The sequence below is a fragment of the Bubalus bubalis genome, chromosome 16 (genome assembly GCF_019923935.1).
Source record: "Bubalus bubalis isolate 160015118507 breed Murrah chromosome 16, NDDB_SH_1, whole genome shotgun sequence".
Taxonomy (NCBI): domain Eukaryota; kingdom Metazoa; phylum Chordata; class Mammalia; order Artiodactyla; family Bovidae; genus Bubalus; species Bubalus bubalis.
This window is the reverse complement of record NC_059172.1, coordinates 10109282-10124304: the sequence shown is the minus strand read 5'-3', so window position 1 is coordinate 10124304 and position 15023 is coordinate 10109282. Positions and strand designations below refer to the sequence as shown.

The following is a 15023-nucleotide window of genomic DNA, read 5'->3' as shown; positions in this document are numbered from 1 at the left end:
AATTATAATTTTAAATTAATAAATTTAATTTAATAAATAAAATTATACATTATGTATTAAAATCAATAAATTTAAATTAATGAATTTTAAGTCAATTAATAAATTTAAATTACTAAATTTAAATTAAATAATAAATTTACATAGATAGTAATAATATATTTATACATATATGTGTGCTTTATATATTGAAGATGTCCTTGACAACCTTACATATAGTAAGATATATATCAGGGCTTCCATCTGGTGGTCCAGTGGTTAATAAACTGCCTTACAATGCTAGGAACAAGGGTTGGATCCCTGGCCCTGGAAGATTCCATATACCCTGGTGGGCTGCCATCTATGGGGTCACACAGAGTCGGACAAGACTGAAGCGACTTAGCAGCAGCAGCAGCAGAGCAATTAAGCTCGTGTACCACAGCTAATGAACCCTGCGTACCTAGAGCCTGTGCTCTGCAACGAGAAGCCACCAAAATGAGAAGCCTGTGCACCACAACGCAAGAGTGGCCCTGGTTCCCTGGTGGCTCAGAGGATAAAGAATCTGCCTATAAGACAGGAGACCCAGGTTCCATCCCTGGGTCAGGAAGAGCCTCTGGAGAAGGAAATGGCAACCCACTCCAGTATTCTTGCCTGGAGAATTCCATGGACAGAGGAGGCTGCTGGGCTATAGTCCATGGGGTCACAAAGAGTTAGACATGACTTAGTGACCGACACTTTCACCATCTGGCTCATCACAATAGAGAAAACCCGTGCAAAGCAATGAAGACCCAGTGCAGCCAAAAATAAAATAAATAAAAAATAAAATATATATTATATACATATATATTATACTATGTATTATAGTTACAGATACTGTACTGTAGAAATGCATCCTACGATAATTTTCAAAAAAATGTTTGCATGCTATAATTTTGATGATAAAATCTAAGAAATGAGTTTCTACACATAAAATATTAAGAATTATGTCTGGTGCGTAGTAAACCCTCCTTTCATGGGAGTTATTTTTAAGGAAAAAAAAAAGGCTATTGCCTTTTATCAAGGCAATGCCTCTCTTTCTAAATGATAATTTGCAACAGAAAGACATTTTCCTAGACGGACACTTTGGTTCTTGGGCCAGTATATGTCAAATCAGGGTCTGTGGACCTTACAGTCCCCAAGACATGTTTCTTCCCCATCACAGGGCCTACATGCGAGTCTAGTTGGAATGAGAAACACAGATTTCAGGGCCCCGGGGAGCTGGGAACATGGGCTCAGGGTGTCTCTCATCCCTCCTCTCACCGCTTCCTCACAGTCTGGATGACTTGCCTTTTCCAGAGGTTGGCGGAGACCCTGGAAACACTCGTACCTTTCCCAGGAAAATGAGTCCCCAGGGAGACCTCCCGGCCCACGGGCGCACTCCAGCACCTGTGTTCTGTAACGTAGCCCTAATTGAAATCACATTAACATTATGATTCCATTACAGGGAACAAGAGGCTGGCTGCAGGAACGTGCCCCGTGGGGCCTAATCAGCCGGACTGGATCATTTATAAAGGGCTGTACATCTGCTTGGAGCTCAGTGTTAAGTAAGGCAGACGGGGGCCTATTCATTATTAACAAGGCTTGATGCGTTCGGCCGGGCAGGACTGCAAAGCCGAGAGGCAAGTCTGACGGAGGAGAAGCACTGAGGCACTGACCGCAGGCTCCCGTCCGCCTGGCCCACCTGCGCTGCTGCTGCTGAGTCGCTGTCATGTCTGACTCTACGCGACCCCATAGACGGCAGCCCACCAGGCTCCCCTGTCCCTGGGATTCTCCAGGCAAGAACACTGGAGTGGGTTGCCATTTCCTTCTCCAATGCATGAAAGTGACAAGTGAAAGGGAAGTCGCTCAGTCGTGTCTGACTCTTCATGACCCCATGGACTGCAGCCCACCAGGCTCCTCCGTCCCTGGGATTCTCCAGGCAAGAGTACTGGAGTGGGGTGCCATTGCCTTTTCCAGCCTTGCCCATGGGTGGAGCCCAAATGCCTTCACCCAGACACAGGTGATTCCTATTTCCAAAGCCTTGGCTGTGGCAACCCCTCCTGCCAAAGGGAGAGATGAAGCAACTTGCTTGAGGTCCCAGATCTACAGTGTGCTGGGGTCAGAATTTGAGCACAGGCAAGCTGGGTCCAGAGCCCACAGGCTTAGCCAACCTGCTGTACACAGTCCAGGCCTTGGCAGCTCACTCCTATCCTGGGTTGTGGCATTGTACACTTGGTGTTCTGGCAGCTCCAGTTCTCTAAGGCTGTGATGTAAAGGAAGGAGCCCTGAAAATCAACAAAGGAAAGTGGCAAATTGTAGCCAGAATTTGCTTATTTTATTCATGGCTCAGAGTTTCCACTTGTTTTATTCATTATTTCAGTTTCAATGCTATGACGGGCACTGCATTCATGCCACCATTGAAAAGGTAAGTGACATCCCGTCTTGCTCCAGAGGAACTGAGAGCAAATTATAGCACAAATGTGTAGAAACCATTGCCAGAGAGACTCATGAACTCTAAGTATTCCACTGTAAGTGTATAAAATTAAATACTAAATTAACTAGATATGACTGGAGGTGATCTGTATCATGGTTAGGAGGAGAGTCTCTGAAATCTGACAAACCTCAAATCTAACCCTGGATGGGTGGCTTAACTGCTGCATTGAGCCTGATCGTGCTATTTCAGCTCTCTGGGTTCACCCATGCCTGTTCCTTCTGCCTTGCCTCATCCTGGGTATGGGGGATGAGGTGGAAGGACAAGCAATATTGACCTCGTATAGGAATATGGGCACAGGAAGAGGTTTGCATAGTGTTTACAGCTTTGGATCCGGGGAAGGAAATTTTGGCCAGTAGAGTGCGGGGGTTCAGGATACAGGCTCTGAAGGGTCTCTGGTAGGCTCTGAAGAATGGATTTGTTTCCCAATCACAGCTCTGCTCCAATGGCTGTGTGACCCCAAGGCTAGTCCTGCATTAGGAATCTCAGTTTCTACACCTGTAAAATGGACACAATAGTAGCACTTACCTTACCAGCTATTAGGAGGACTGAATGAGGTGACAGATATAAAGCGCAGAGCACCTGATCTGAGGTACCGTATGGATTAAAAAGAAAACAAGCACTTTGGTTACCATTTTAGAGGACTACTGGGGTGTGAAGGGAGCATCCTTAGACTTCCACCAGCTGTGCGACTTAGGCAAGTCCCCTGGTCCACTTGAGCTGGTAAAACAGGGGTGAATGTGTTCTGTAGACAGTAATGTATGTGCGTATTAATCGCTCAGTCAGGTCTGACTCTTTGCAACCCCCATGAACTATAGCCCGCCAGGCACCTCTGTCCATGAGATTCTCCAGGCAAGAATACTGGAGTGAGTTGCCATTCCCTTCTCCAGGGGATCTTCCCCACCCAGGGATTGAACCCAGGTCTCTCGCATGGCAGGTGGATTCTTTACCATCTGAGCCACCATGGAAGCCCAGATGGTAACATGATGCACAAATGTGTATTTCTCCTTATTGAGCACCCATTGTATACCAGTGTAGAATGCAGATATGGGGGCCTGAGGAAGGGAGAACAAGTGTCCCTGCTCTCTGGGGATACCCAGGTGGTGCTGGGAGGCATCATGAGAACTCACATATGTGTGGTGTGTGGTGCCTGTATCTGTGATATCAACTGAACACACAGGCCCTTGGAAGGGATGCCCCACCTACAGCATTTCTGGGGACAGTCTGTTCACTGGGCATGAGTATGACCTTTCCTGTGTTTTTTTTTTCACCCCCACGTTGCACTTTTTTGTGTGTATGAGAACATTTAATTTCTACTCCCTTAGCAAATTTCAATTATTCACACAGTGTTATCAACTGCAGTCACCATGCTGCACATTAGATCCTCTGGCTTTATTCATCTTATAGCTGCAAGTTTAGAGCAGGAAATGGCAACCCAGTCCAGTGTTCTTGCCTGGAGAGATTCCACAGACAGAGGGACCTGGCCGGCTACAGTCCATGGGTTGCAAGGAGTCGGACACGACTGAGCGACTAACACACACACTTGTGCCCGCTTACCAACCTCTGCATATTTCCCCCAACCTTCCACCCCAGACCCTAGCAACCACCTTTCCAGTCTCTGCTTCTCTGAGTTGAACTTTTGCTTTCTTCTTCACATACCATATATAAGTGATACCAGGTGGTATGTGTCTTTCTCTGTCTGGCTTATTTCACGTAGCTTAATGCCCTCCACGTTTATCCACGTTGTCACAAGTAACATGATTTCTTTCTTTTTAAAGGCTAAATAATATTCTATTGCATGCATATGTGTATCTATTTTATTATATATCATATTTTCTTGATTCATCATCCATGGCAGACACTGAGGTTGTCTCCACATCTTGGCTGTCGTGGCTAATGCTGCAGTGAGCACGGGAGTACAGATATGTTTTGTGATAATAGTTTCATCTCCTTTGTATAAATACCCGGAAGTAGAATTGCTGGGTCATATGGCAGTTCTATGTTTAATTTCTTGAGGAACCTCCATTCTGTTTCCCGTGGTGGCTGTATCCGTTTGCATTCCCACCAGCAGTGTATAAGCTGCCCACCAGCTACTATCTTCGTAATGCCACCCTGACGGGTGTGAGGTGCTAACTCCCGGGGTTTGAGGCTGCGTTCCCCTAATGACTGCCGATGTTGATTTTGTATCCCTGTCCACATTCCAGGGGACAGCTAGGTTGCCTTCCCTCCAGGATGCTAAGGACCCTAATCCTGTCCAAGGAATAATTTTTCTGAAAGCAATCATCCTTTACTATGAACCCGGCCCTACGTGTTTACATTCAACCGTAACAGCTGTGCTGGGAGGATTCTTATGGATGAAGAAACTGAGGCTCAGAGAGGGGATATGACTTGTTCCAGCTTTCACAGCCTGTTAGCACAGCCTGTGTGATGCTGGAGCCCCAGCTCTTTTTCACGATGCTGAACTGACCAGCAGCCCCTCTCTACCCCAAAGACGCACTCTGTGACCACGAGGGGCATCTTTCCATGTCGTTTCTTACTCTGATGATGAGAGATGAAGGACCAACTTTGGAAGGCTTTCAGCCTACAAGAGCCCCCTCCCAAGCTATATAGCCTAGACCCCATCCTATAGCAGTGACTTTGGGTTATTTGTTCTTTCATCCCAATCTTCTCATGAAATAACAACAGCCGCCATCTAGCTAGTGCTTACTGTTTCCTCCGGCGCAGTCACTCTGCTAATCATCACATTAACCATAGGAGGTGGATGTCTCTCCTACAGATGTGAAAGCTGAAGCTTAGAGAGGCTAAGTGAGCCTGAACAGGAATCCAGGCAGCCTTTCCCCAGGAGTTCACCTCCATTTCCTTTAATGCTCATCAAACGCTTCTTCTGCAAGCATCACATGTGTTAAGCTTTGCACACACACAGTTGCATTGAATCCTCAAAATGTCCCTGCCAGGTGGTATTATTGTTATCCCATTTCACAGATGAGGCATTTGAGGTTCTACAAGATTAAATTAGGCCTTCCCAGGTAGCGCTAGTGGTAAAGAACCCGTTTGCCAATGCAGGAGACTTAAGAAATGCCGGCTCGATCCCTAGGTGGGGAAGATTCCCCTGGCGAAGGAAATGGCAACCCACTCCAGTATTCTTGCCTGGAGAATCCCATGGAGAGAGGACCCTGGCTGGCTGTAGTCCATAGTGTCGCAAAAAGTCGGACACAACTGAAGCGACTTTATGTCATATGTCAAGATTAAATTAAATATACAATTTAAATGGCAGAGCTGTAGCTTGAACCCGCTGTTTTCTGAGGTCTCCCCTCCCCTGTCTACATGGGAAGGGATTCTGGTGACCTTTCTCACGCTGGGGCTGCAGTGGATGACACGGCAAAGGCAGCCCCACAGGGAAGACCGAGGCAGAGCCTCCTTTCAAAGCCACCCAAAGCAACCAGTTGTCTCCACCCAACTGGCCCTGAATAAAAATAGAGTCTGCCAGCCCGGCTGCCCAGCAGCCGATCCGAGATCAGAAAACATTTCCGGCAAGCTTGGGTCTTTTAAGTTATTTATCTGCCTGCATTTTTCATCATTTGCCATTGATTTGCAAGAGCCCTTCCCGAGAGCCCCTCTGGTGTCTGCCTGGCAGGGCAGCTGGCTCTTTTCCTCCCTCATCCCTGGGCTTCTCCCCATTTCCTGTGAAACAGCCCAGCACCAGCTGCCTGCTCAGCGGCCTCTGAGCTTGGCTCCTCTGCAACCAGAACTGTCTGACCCAAGGGTCTTTGTCTCCCCCATTTCCTCACCTGCACCTCCCGACAACATGAAGCTGGGAAGTTCTAGAGCAAGCCGATCTGATCCAAAGTCCCCCTGCCCTCCTCTCTCATACCTGTCCCTACCCCCACTCCAGGCTCTGTCCTTCCCTCCCTGCCCCAGGAGGTCAATCTCTAAGGTTTGTATCCCCCAGGTGCCCTTATTCGCTCTGTCACAGTTGGCCTCAGGTACTTGGAGATACTGATGGGAGATCAGAGAGTGGGGAGAAAGGGGGATATTTCCATCGTGGTCTTGGCTGCACCCCCATCAGGGGCAGCGCATGTCGGGGGCGCCTCCCAATTGCAGCCCTTGCCAGGCGCTGGTGGGTGGGTCAGAATTCCCTCAGTCCCGCACACACCTCTGTAAAGTCCCTTCATTAAATCCTCCTCCAAATCCTCTTTGATGTGATTTCTGTTTCCTTCCAAGATCCTAAGTGATCCACAGAATTTTTTGCTCCATGGAATGGGAATTGTAGACAGAAATAAAAGCTTTCAGGGTAAAGCTTCCAGGGACCCAGGACAGACTCACATTTACTCCCAGTTAGAGGACACAAGCTATGCTCCCCTCACCATGTATCTTAGGTGGAATGTCTTCACCCCTTTCTCTCTCTTTCTTCATGGTGGATAAACGGAAAGTTTCTGTTTTCTCAATGCTCTTTTGATAGCTGCTTTGGCTAGGAAAGTCTGGAGGCTGGATTTGCACAACCTAGATGGAAAGGGCAGAACCTCCTGAGAGAGCAGTGGGCTTGGGTCACAAAGCCCCAATGCGCTGTGGCCTTCCACTGTCCCTGGCCAGCATGTGACTTTAGGCAACTCTACCACAGATCTCTTGCAGTACCTCAATAGGCATGCTTTGCTTACAAGTGCTAGAAAGACGAATGAAAATAGCACGAATAATAAGAAATGTGTTGTCTTACTGAACAAGGTGTCTGGAACGAGTGGCTGCAGAGGTGGAAGGTTCAGCAACTCAATGGAAGTAGGGCTCTCACTTGCCTTCTCAATTACCTTCTTTGTTTTCCCCTCATGGTCACAATATGGCTGCCACAGCTCCCAACAGCACAACATGATCTAAAACAAGAAAATCCTGTGTCAGGTAGGTCAGTGCTATTACGAGACCCAAAATATCAGTGTATTAAACAACATGGAGTTCTATTTTCTTGCCTCTTTATGGTCCAAAACCAGTTCATAGTTACCATGCCAACCAGTGGAATTGAGGACTAGATTCCTCTATCTTACTGCCCTTACCTTCATGGATGAAAATGGTTCATCATCATGAAGTATTCTAGTCTCAGGAAAGAAGAGACGAGGGAGGAGAGACCATATACCTCCCCTGGGCACAACCACAGAAGTCACACATATCGCTTGTACTTGTATCATTGGTTAGAACTTGGCCTTGAGGCTGTCTTCGGTTGCTCAGTTGTATCTGACTCTTTGTGACCCCATAGACTGCAGCATGCCAGGCTTTCTTGTCTTTCACTATTTCCCAGTGCTCAAACTCATGTCCATTGAGTTAGTGATTCCATCCAACCATCTCCTCCTCTGTCACACTCTTTTCCTCTTTCCCTCAGTCTTTCCCAGCATCAGGGTCTTTTCCAATGAGTCGGCTCTTTGCATCAGAACTTGGCTACATGGCCACATCCAGCTGCAAGGGAGTGTGGGAAATGCAGGCTTTGGCTGGACAACCATGAGTCAGCTAAAAACTCCTTCTTTATGGAAAAGGGATAAAATCGTTGCATACAACAAACTGTCTCTTCACAGGCTCTGTCCTTTGTCCCCTTTGAATAATAAGGAAAATCTTCCCAGGTACCCTCTGCCACTGCCATCAAACTCTCCCTCCATCTCACTGGCAAAGGAGGGATATTCATATTGGATCATATTCATATTCATATTCATATTGGATCAATCCTCTGTCTTTAAACAAGCCTGACCAAGATACAGATTCTGCCAGGATGAAAGAAGGGCAAGAATGGCTGGAAAGCAGCTTCGTTCTCCTATTCTTCTCCCATCCTCCCCTCCATCCTCCTCTCCATCCTCCTCCTTTCCCTTTTTCTCCTTCTCCTTTTTCTTCATCTTCGTGGCCAGCAGCAGAAACTGGTTCCCCTTAGCTAGGCCAACAAACATAAGTAGGGATGAATAAGCAAACAGTGAGAAGGCTGAGATGTCCCTGGTTCTCAGGGACAGAAAGCAGAAAATCAAATGCCAAGGGGCTCTCTGTCTTCTCTGCAGGCTATGCTTCTCCCCTCTCCTTGCAGACAGAGCCCTCCGTGGGTAGACGACGTGCTCAATGAGATCTCTGGAATCATATCCTGATGTCCTCGCACCAGGCGGAACCGCTTCCTCCACTCCAGAGTGGAGGCACTCTGATTGGCCCAACTGAGATCAAATCCCCACCAATCAGCTGCGATCTAGGGATGAGGTCCTTTAAGAACAGCACCACCCCTCCTCCAAGGACAGGTGGAGTCGGAAGAGGGCTGTACCAACAGAAAGAAGGGTCAGGGTGGAGCCTGGGCAGACAAAACAATAGGTGAGCATTTCCATTCTTGGGGAAGATCCGCCAGAAAGGTCTCTTGCCTGACCCCTGGGAGAGACAAGGAGCAGTCCATCTGCCACTCTCCGCCAGGCCTCACCCCGGGGCCGACAGACCCCGTTCATCGACTGGGCCCCAAGCCCCACCTGTCAGAGCCTTTTAGATGAGGCCTTTGACCTCGCATTCTGTCCAGGCTGCCAGACAAGGAGGGCGCAGGAAAGGGAAGCAGGGCTACAATGGCCCCAGACTTCTACCAGCCTCGGCAGCCACCCGTCCGCCCCTCTGAGACGACGTCGGTCACGGGGAGACCCCGCTTCCCTCCTCCACAAGCTGCAGCCTCAGAAACCTAACATTGCCATCTGGGTACTTTCTAGCTTTCTCTGAGTAGGTTCCTTTGACAGCTTAGTGCAGGATTTCACAAAGAAGAATCACCTGGGGCGCTTGTCAAAATTACAGCTTTCAGGGCCTCACTCCCCGGGCATTCTGACTTAGTGAGTCAAGGCACGGCTCAAGAATCTGCATTTTACCAGCACTAAAGTTGGAGAGCCACATAACCATGGAGAATAAGAGAGCCAGTCCCACGTCAGGCTATGGATCCCTTCTGACCTGGGTTAGATGCTGTGTGATCGTAGGCAAATGACTTAACCTCTCTGGTTCCATCCGAGACAAAAAGGAGACAACAGAGTATCTGCCTCGGGGAATCATTGTGAAGCCTGAGACCAAGCAGAGACCTCTCAGGGTCTGCCTGGTAAGCATCAGCCATTGGTAGTGACCATTATTCTTTTTGTTATTAGTATTAATTTTATTGCTAACCCCAGCCTGCACTAGGCCTTTGTGCTCCTTAAGTGGAGGGGGTGAGGGCCCACAGGGCGCCTGTGCCAGCATCTACTCCTGTGTTTTGTCCCCTCCCAGGGCCCCTAGAGGAGACTCAGCCCTGCCTGCCCGTAGGGTCTGTTAATACCATCAGCTCTCTGGCCACACTCCCTCCTGCCACACTCAACACCTCCCCTCCCTGGAGCCCCATCAGGCAGCCCGCCTGCTTCTCCCATCAAGACTGCCCCCCAGGCTGTGCCCTTGGGGGTGAAGGGAAGTCAGTCCCACTTCAGGTGATGAGTGGAGAGCTGCTGCAGGCCCCTGCTGGGGGCTGGGGAGGGGATGTGGGCGGGGCAGAGAGTATGTGGGTGAGTGGGGGTCTGCCTGGATGGTCTCCAGTTCAGGGTCTGCCCTTCATTCTGGGCCAGCGCTGAGTCCCAGACTCTCACCTGGGTGGTATGGAGGTTGGGAAGAGTTGCCTGAGTGGAGAGGAGCAAGATGGGGGGTGTCTAAGGAGTCCCCCATGGGCCTGCCTCTCTTTCGCTCAGCCTGAGTGTGTGGGGTCTGAAGATCCGAAAACCAGATGTCTTTGCCGGCTCCACAGTTCAGTCCGGGTCCACAGAAGCATTGCCCCACCAACTTCTCATCTCAATAAGATTTCCTTGGGAAGGATAGTTGCAGGGTGGCAGGTCTGAACAGTCCTGGCAATTGCTTACTCCCACAGCCTCTAGGAACTGTATTTCCCTGGTGGCTCAGTTAGTAAAGAATCCATGTGCAATGCAGGAGACACCCAGGTTTGATCCTTGGGTCGACAAGATCCCCTGGAGAAGGGAATGGCAACCCAATCCAATATTCTTGCCTGGGAAATCCCACGGACAGAGGAGCCTGGCAGGCTTCAGTCCACGGGGTCACAAAGAGTCAGACAAGACTGAAATGATTTAGCACACAGGCACAGCCTCCAGCCTCTTGTCCCCACCTCAGCCAATGGAATGGGGAAAGGAGGATACCCCTAGAGGAACTTGTAGAGGGGAGGGCTGCAGGCTGGGTGTTCAGGGGTCCTGGGTTCCAGTTGACTCCTCCTCCCCTCCCTCCTCTTCGTGTGTTCCGGGCATTGCCCACATCATCTGATTTAATCCTTGCATCGACTTTGTGTGGGAAGCTGGCTACTGCCCTCTCTTACAGCCAAGGCAGCCAAAGGCTCAGGCAAGAGAGGAGACCTTCCCAAGGTCACATTAAGTGGGGTCAGGCAGGAGGGCTGCGGGATTCTAGAACCGGGGCCACTTGGAGTCAACTTGACTGACATGTTGACATTATGTTGGGGAATACGAAGCCCAAGGAGCTTGGATTCCCTGCCCCAGGTAACAGCCCAAGACTGGCTCCAGGATGCCTGCCCTGCACACTCAGGCAGACCGAAGCCCCTCCTCCTCCAGTTTCTTTACCTTTTTCCCTCCATGTCCTCATCTCACATGTAGACAGACATAGGGTCCGCTTAGGAACGTGCGATGAGGCAGATGAGGTCTCATTGGCTGATGCTGAACAAGAGACTGGCGCAGGGAACATCTGGTAAACCCTCAGCAAATGAAGATTCTCTCTTTTTTAAAGATTATAATCTAGGGCTGTGTTTCTCCATCTGTGACATGAGAAGAAGTGAAGCTCAGATGAGCTAAGGAGTATATCCATGCTTTGGAAATCCTAAGATTGAAAGAGTCACAGAAAGGGGCTTACTGCAAACCAGTGTTAGGAACACAGACCAGCTGGGGCTCCACTCCCCATTCTGTCACACAGTAGCGTATTGGGTGAATTCCTCAACTTTTCTGTGCCTCAATTCCCTCATCTGTAAAATGGGTGCAATAAAGTTGACACCTCCTATGGTGGTTGTGAGGATTTAGCAAGTTCACGTCTATGTCAGAAGCAGGGTAAGGATTTTACATGTGTGAACTGTTACTAAACGTGTGGTTATTAGCCTTCAATCTCTCCAGTCAATTGCAGTTGCAGTATTAAAATAGAATGTGAATGCTATCCACCTTGCCAATGTACAAATAAAATCACACAACAGATTAGGGATTACTCATTATTTTCCTCGCTTTCTTGAAAGGTCATCAGTAGATAGTCCAATGAAGAAATGAGAGTGTATCTTATTTTTTTATTTAGGCTGTCCGGGGTCTTCAGCGTGACACACAGCCTCCTTCTCTAGTTGTGGTGTAAAGGCTTATTTGCCCTGCCACATCCAGGGTGGTAGTTCCCCAACCAGGGATTGAACCCACGTCCCCTGCACTGAAAGGTGAATTCTTAACCACTGGACCACCAGGGAAGTCCCAAGGGAGTGTATTTTTAAAAGTGTAGTTCAGACAAACAAAAAGCAAACATAGAATGTTTAGGAAGGTAGAGAAATTCATTTTTTAATTATTTTTAAACCATATCATGTATTCCTTCCAAGAAAAATTTTAGAGCCAAATACATTAAATACATCCACAAAATGACAAGCAGTCTCTTTGCATGTGCTGTCTTAGAAAGAGTCCTCCACACAATATTTAGTGGAAAAACGAACTGTAGAAGATCCGAGTCAAGATGATCTGGGTTTTGAAAAGGAAAAACAAAATTTCAGTGAGTGTATTGGGTGTTCAGCAAAAATGTAGAGCAGGGCACACACTCAATTATTAATGATGCCAGCCTGCCTCTGGTTGGCAACAGAGAGTAGATGCCAGAAAGAATCCCATACTCCCATACCACTTGAATCGCTCTGACAGCAAGCATGAATTATCTGTAAAGAGAGAAATGTGTAAACGAAGACATTTGAGGCAAATGTGACGATTTTTATTGTTGGAGGAAAGAGCATGATACTCAGAACCACGACTCTCGCTTCCCCTCACCTCTGGCCAGACCCAGGAACCCCCACTAGCATCGCTGGACATCGCAAAGGTCTGGAAGGTTGGACACTGTGCCTCGTTTTCTGGCTGGGCCTTCAAAGCCAAGTAGCCTCTGCTCAGGGACCCTGTAGGCAGGACTAAATGTATCCTGAGAAACTTCCTTACCCAGTGAATAGCTGGCTACCAGGACCAAGAACGTCTATGCTTAGCTTCCCCCACAGAAGGTTCTGAGGGGCTTCCTGGTGGCTCAGTGATAAATGATCCACTTGCCAAACAGGAGACACGGGTTCAATCCCTGATCCAAGAGAATCCCACATGCCTCAGAGCAACTCATGAGCCACAACAAATGAGACTGGGCTTTGGAGCCCAGGAGTCACAACTCAAGCCCTCACCCCCTAGAGTCCAAAAAGAGAAGCCACCACAATGAGAAGCCGGTGTTCCACAGTAGAGAGGAGCCCCTGCTCTCCACAACTAAAGAGCGGCCTACGCAGTAACGACGACCCAGCACAGCCAAAAATTAAAAATAAGCACATGAAATTATACAAAAGAGAAGCTTCAGGGAGCAGGCAGCCCAAGCGGGTGGTAGCATTAAGTGGCACCAGAGAGCCTCCTTCAGCAACAGGTCTCCAAGTCACCTATTCCTTCTCCCACCAGACAGGCACTGCATTCTGACAATAATGTCTGAATTCTGACGACTTCGTAAGTCTCTATGTCGCTGAGCCTCGACCTTCTCACACTCGACACCTCTTTATGTTCAAATATGTAACATCCTCTTTAATACTCTGAAATGAACCTCATATATCCTGTAACATAATGCAAAGTGGAAATACAAAGAACGTCGTGCAAATAAAATCCACAGCTGCTCAAGAAGATGTAATGAAGTTGTCAGGCGCTCACAGTCCCTGCAGAACCACCGAGACGGTGGCTGGTCCAGATGTGGGGTTCAGAGCAGAGATTCCAACCCTTCAGAAGGGTCACCATGTGAAACTGCGAGCCGCTCCTGGCAGGTTCTGAATAAAACGAAATATAGACTTCTCTTGTTATTGTCTTTAGTTAGTCGCACCCGTGGAAAATTCAGTGCATATTCACACTGCGCAAAAATGCTTTATATTTATACGTAAAGCAAAGTTAAAGTCTAAACTCGTAAAATCATAAACATCTTTCCTCCCTACAGGAAGGTCCAGCAGGACATGTGAAAGCCATGTGGATCCTGAGACCGTTCTCACGGGGCCCGGCTGTCCTGCTTTTCGCTCATCGCCTGCCTTACCCACCTACCAATTAGAACAGTGCTCCCTGCGCGTCCCCAGGTTTGGGACCATCCTAGATGCCCGAGCTCCTGCACCCTCTTTCCCCTCCTGAAAGGGCTCCTCCGAAGGTTCTCTGTCTGCATGATAGAAGTTAAACATCCTCAGTCGTGCTGTGATGTCTGCTGTCTGCCTTGAGTCCCAGCCGGCCCTGGAGACGAGCCGTCACCAGCTCCATCTCAACAGACGGGGAACCCGAGACAGAGGGCGGCGGTGACTCAGCAAGCACAGAGCTGGGCAGAGGCCAAACCACGTGCTGTTAGCCGCCTGCCCCATGCATGGTCATCACCATCGCAGCCCCACGGGTGGGCGGCCCACACATCTGGGTGCCCTGCGCTGGTGGGGGGAACTGATCGGGGGCCCTACACATCTGCATGCCCTGTGCTGGCGGGGGGAAACTGATTAGGGGTGCGGGGCCCTCCGGCCCTGAGCAGTCCACCTGTCCCTGGAGCCTCTGAGAGCCTAGCTCTCTCTCTCACACGCAAACACTCACGATGGGTGGGGGGCGTGCTTTTGCCTCTCTCTCTCTCTATCTCCTGGGGCAGGAAATGTGCCAGGAGAGATAAAAAGAAAAGAGAGGAGGGAGAGGCCTCTGAAAGGAGCAGGGATGGGGGCGAGGGCGCCACTGCCCCCCCCCCCCCGAGATCAGGGCAGAAGAATGGAAGGAAATGACCAGAGAGGCAAAAGTCGGCCTGGAGGTTATCAGCTATAAATAGCCCTTTCTCTAGGATCCCCAGGAGTAGAGGGAAGGGGTTGAGGCCAGAAGGTCTGGTCTCTGTGGCTGGTGGTGGGGGCAGTGGTGATTAATGGCTGCCTGGGATTCAGATCAAAGAGCCAAACGGCAGATAAGAGGCTGGACTCAGGACCCTCCCCCTCGCCTCTTGCTAGAGCTCGGTGCTCTGACCCCCTATAGCTGGCCAAGCATGTCCTGTATTCTTGCATCTTCCTTGTATTCCTGATCCATGCATCCACCCACCCATTCAATCAGCCACCCATTCACCCCACCTGCTCATCTGTCTGTCTACACATCCTGCCTCCTTCCCTGTCTCTAAGCTTCCTACTAGCTGTTCCTTCTGTCCACAACACTCTTCCTTCCCTTTTGACTTCCCTAACTTGTCCCTTAGGTCCCAGCCGAGACATAACATCCCTCCTGAAGTCTTCTCAGACCCCCAAGTTCAAGGTAAGGTATGTATCCCATCGACTCCTACAGTTCTGGTCTTCTGTTTCATATGG

The 15023-nt window shown here is 49.1% G+C and overlaps 1 long non-coding RNA gene across 1 annotated transcript; it reads left to right on the top strand.

The window, feature by feature from the left end:
• The first annotated feature begins 8744 nt into the window (after positions 1-8744).
• Positions 8745-14602, top strand: LOC102393534. Its single transcript, XR_003103877.3, has 2 exons — positions 8745-9554; positions 13661-14602. It is a non-coding gene; the product is annotated as an uncharacterized LOC102393534 (long non-coding RNA).
• Positions 14603-15023: the final 421 nt, after the last annotated feature.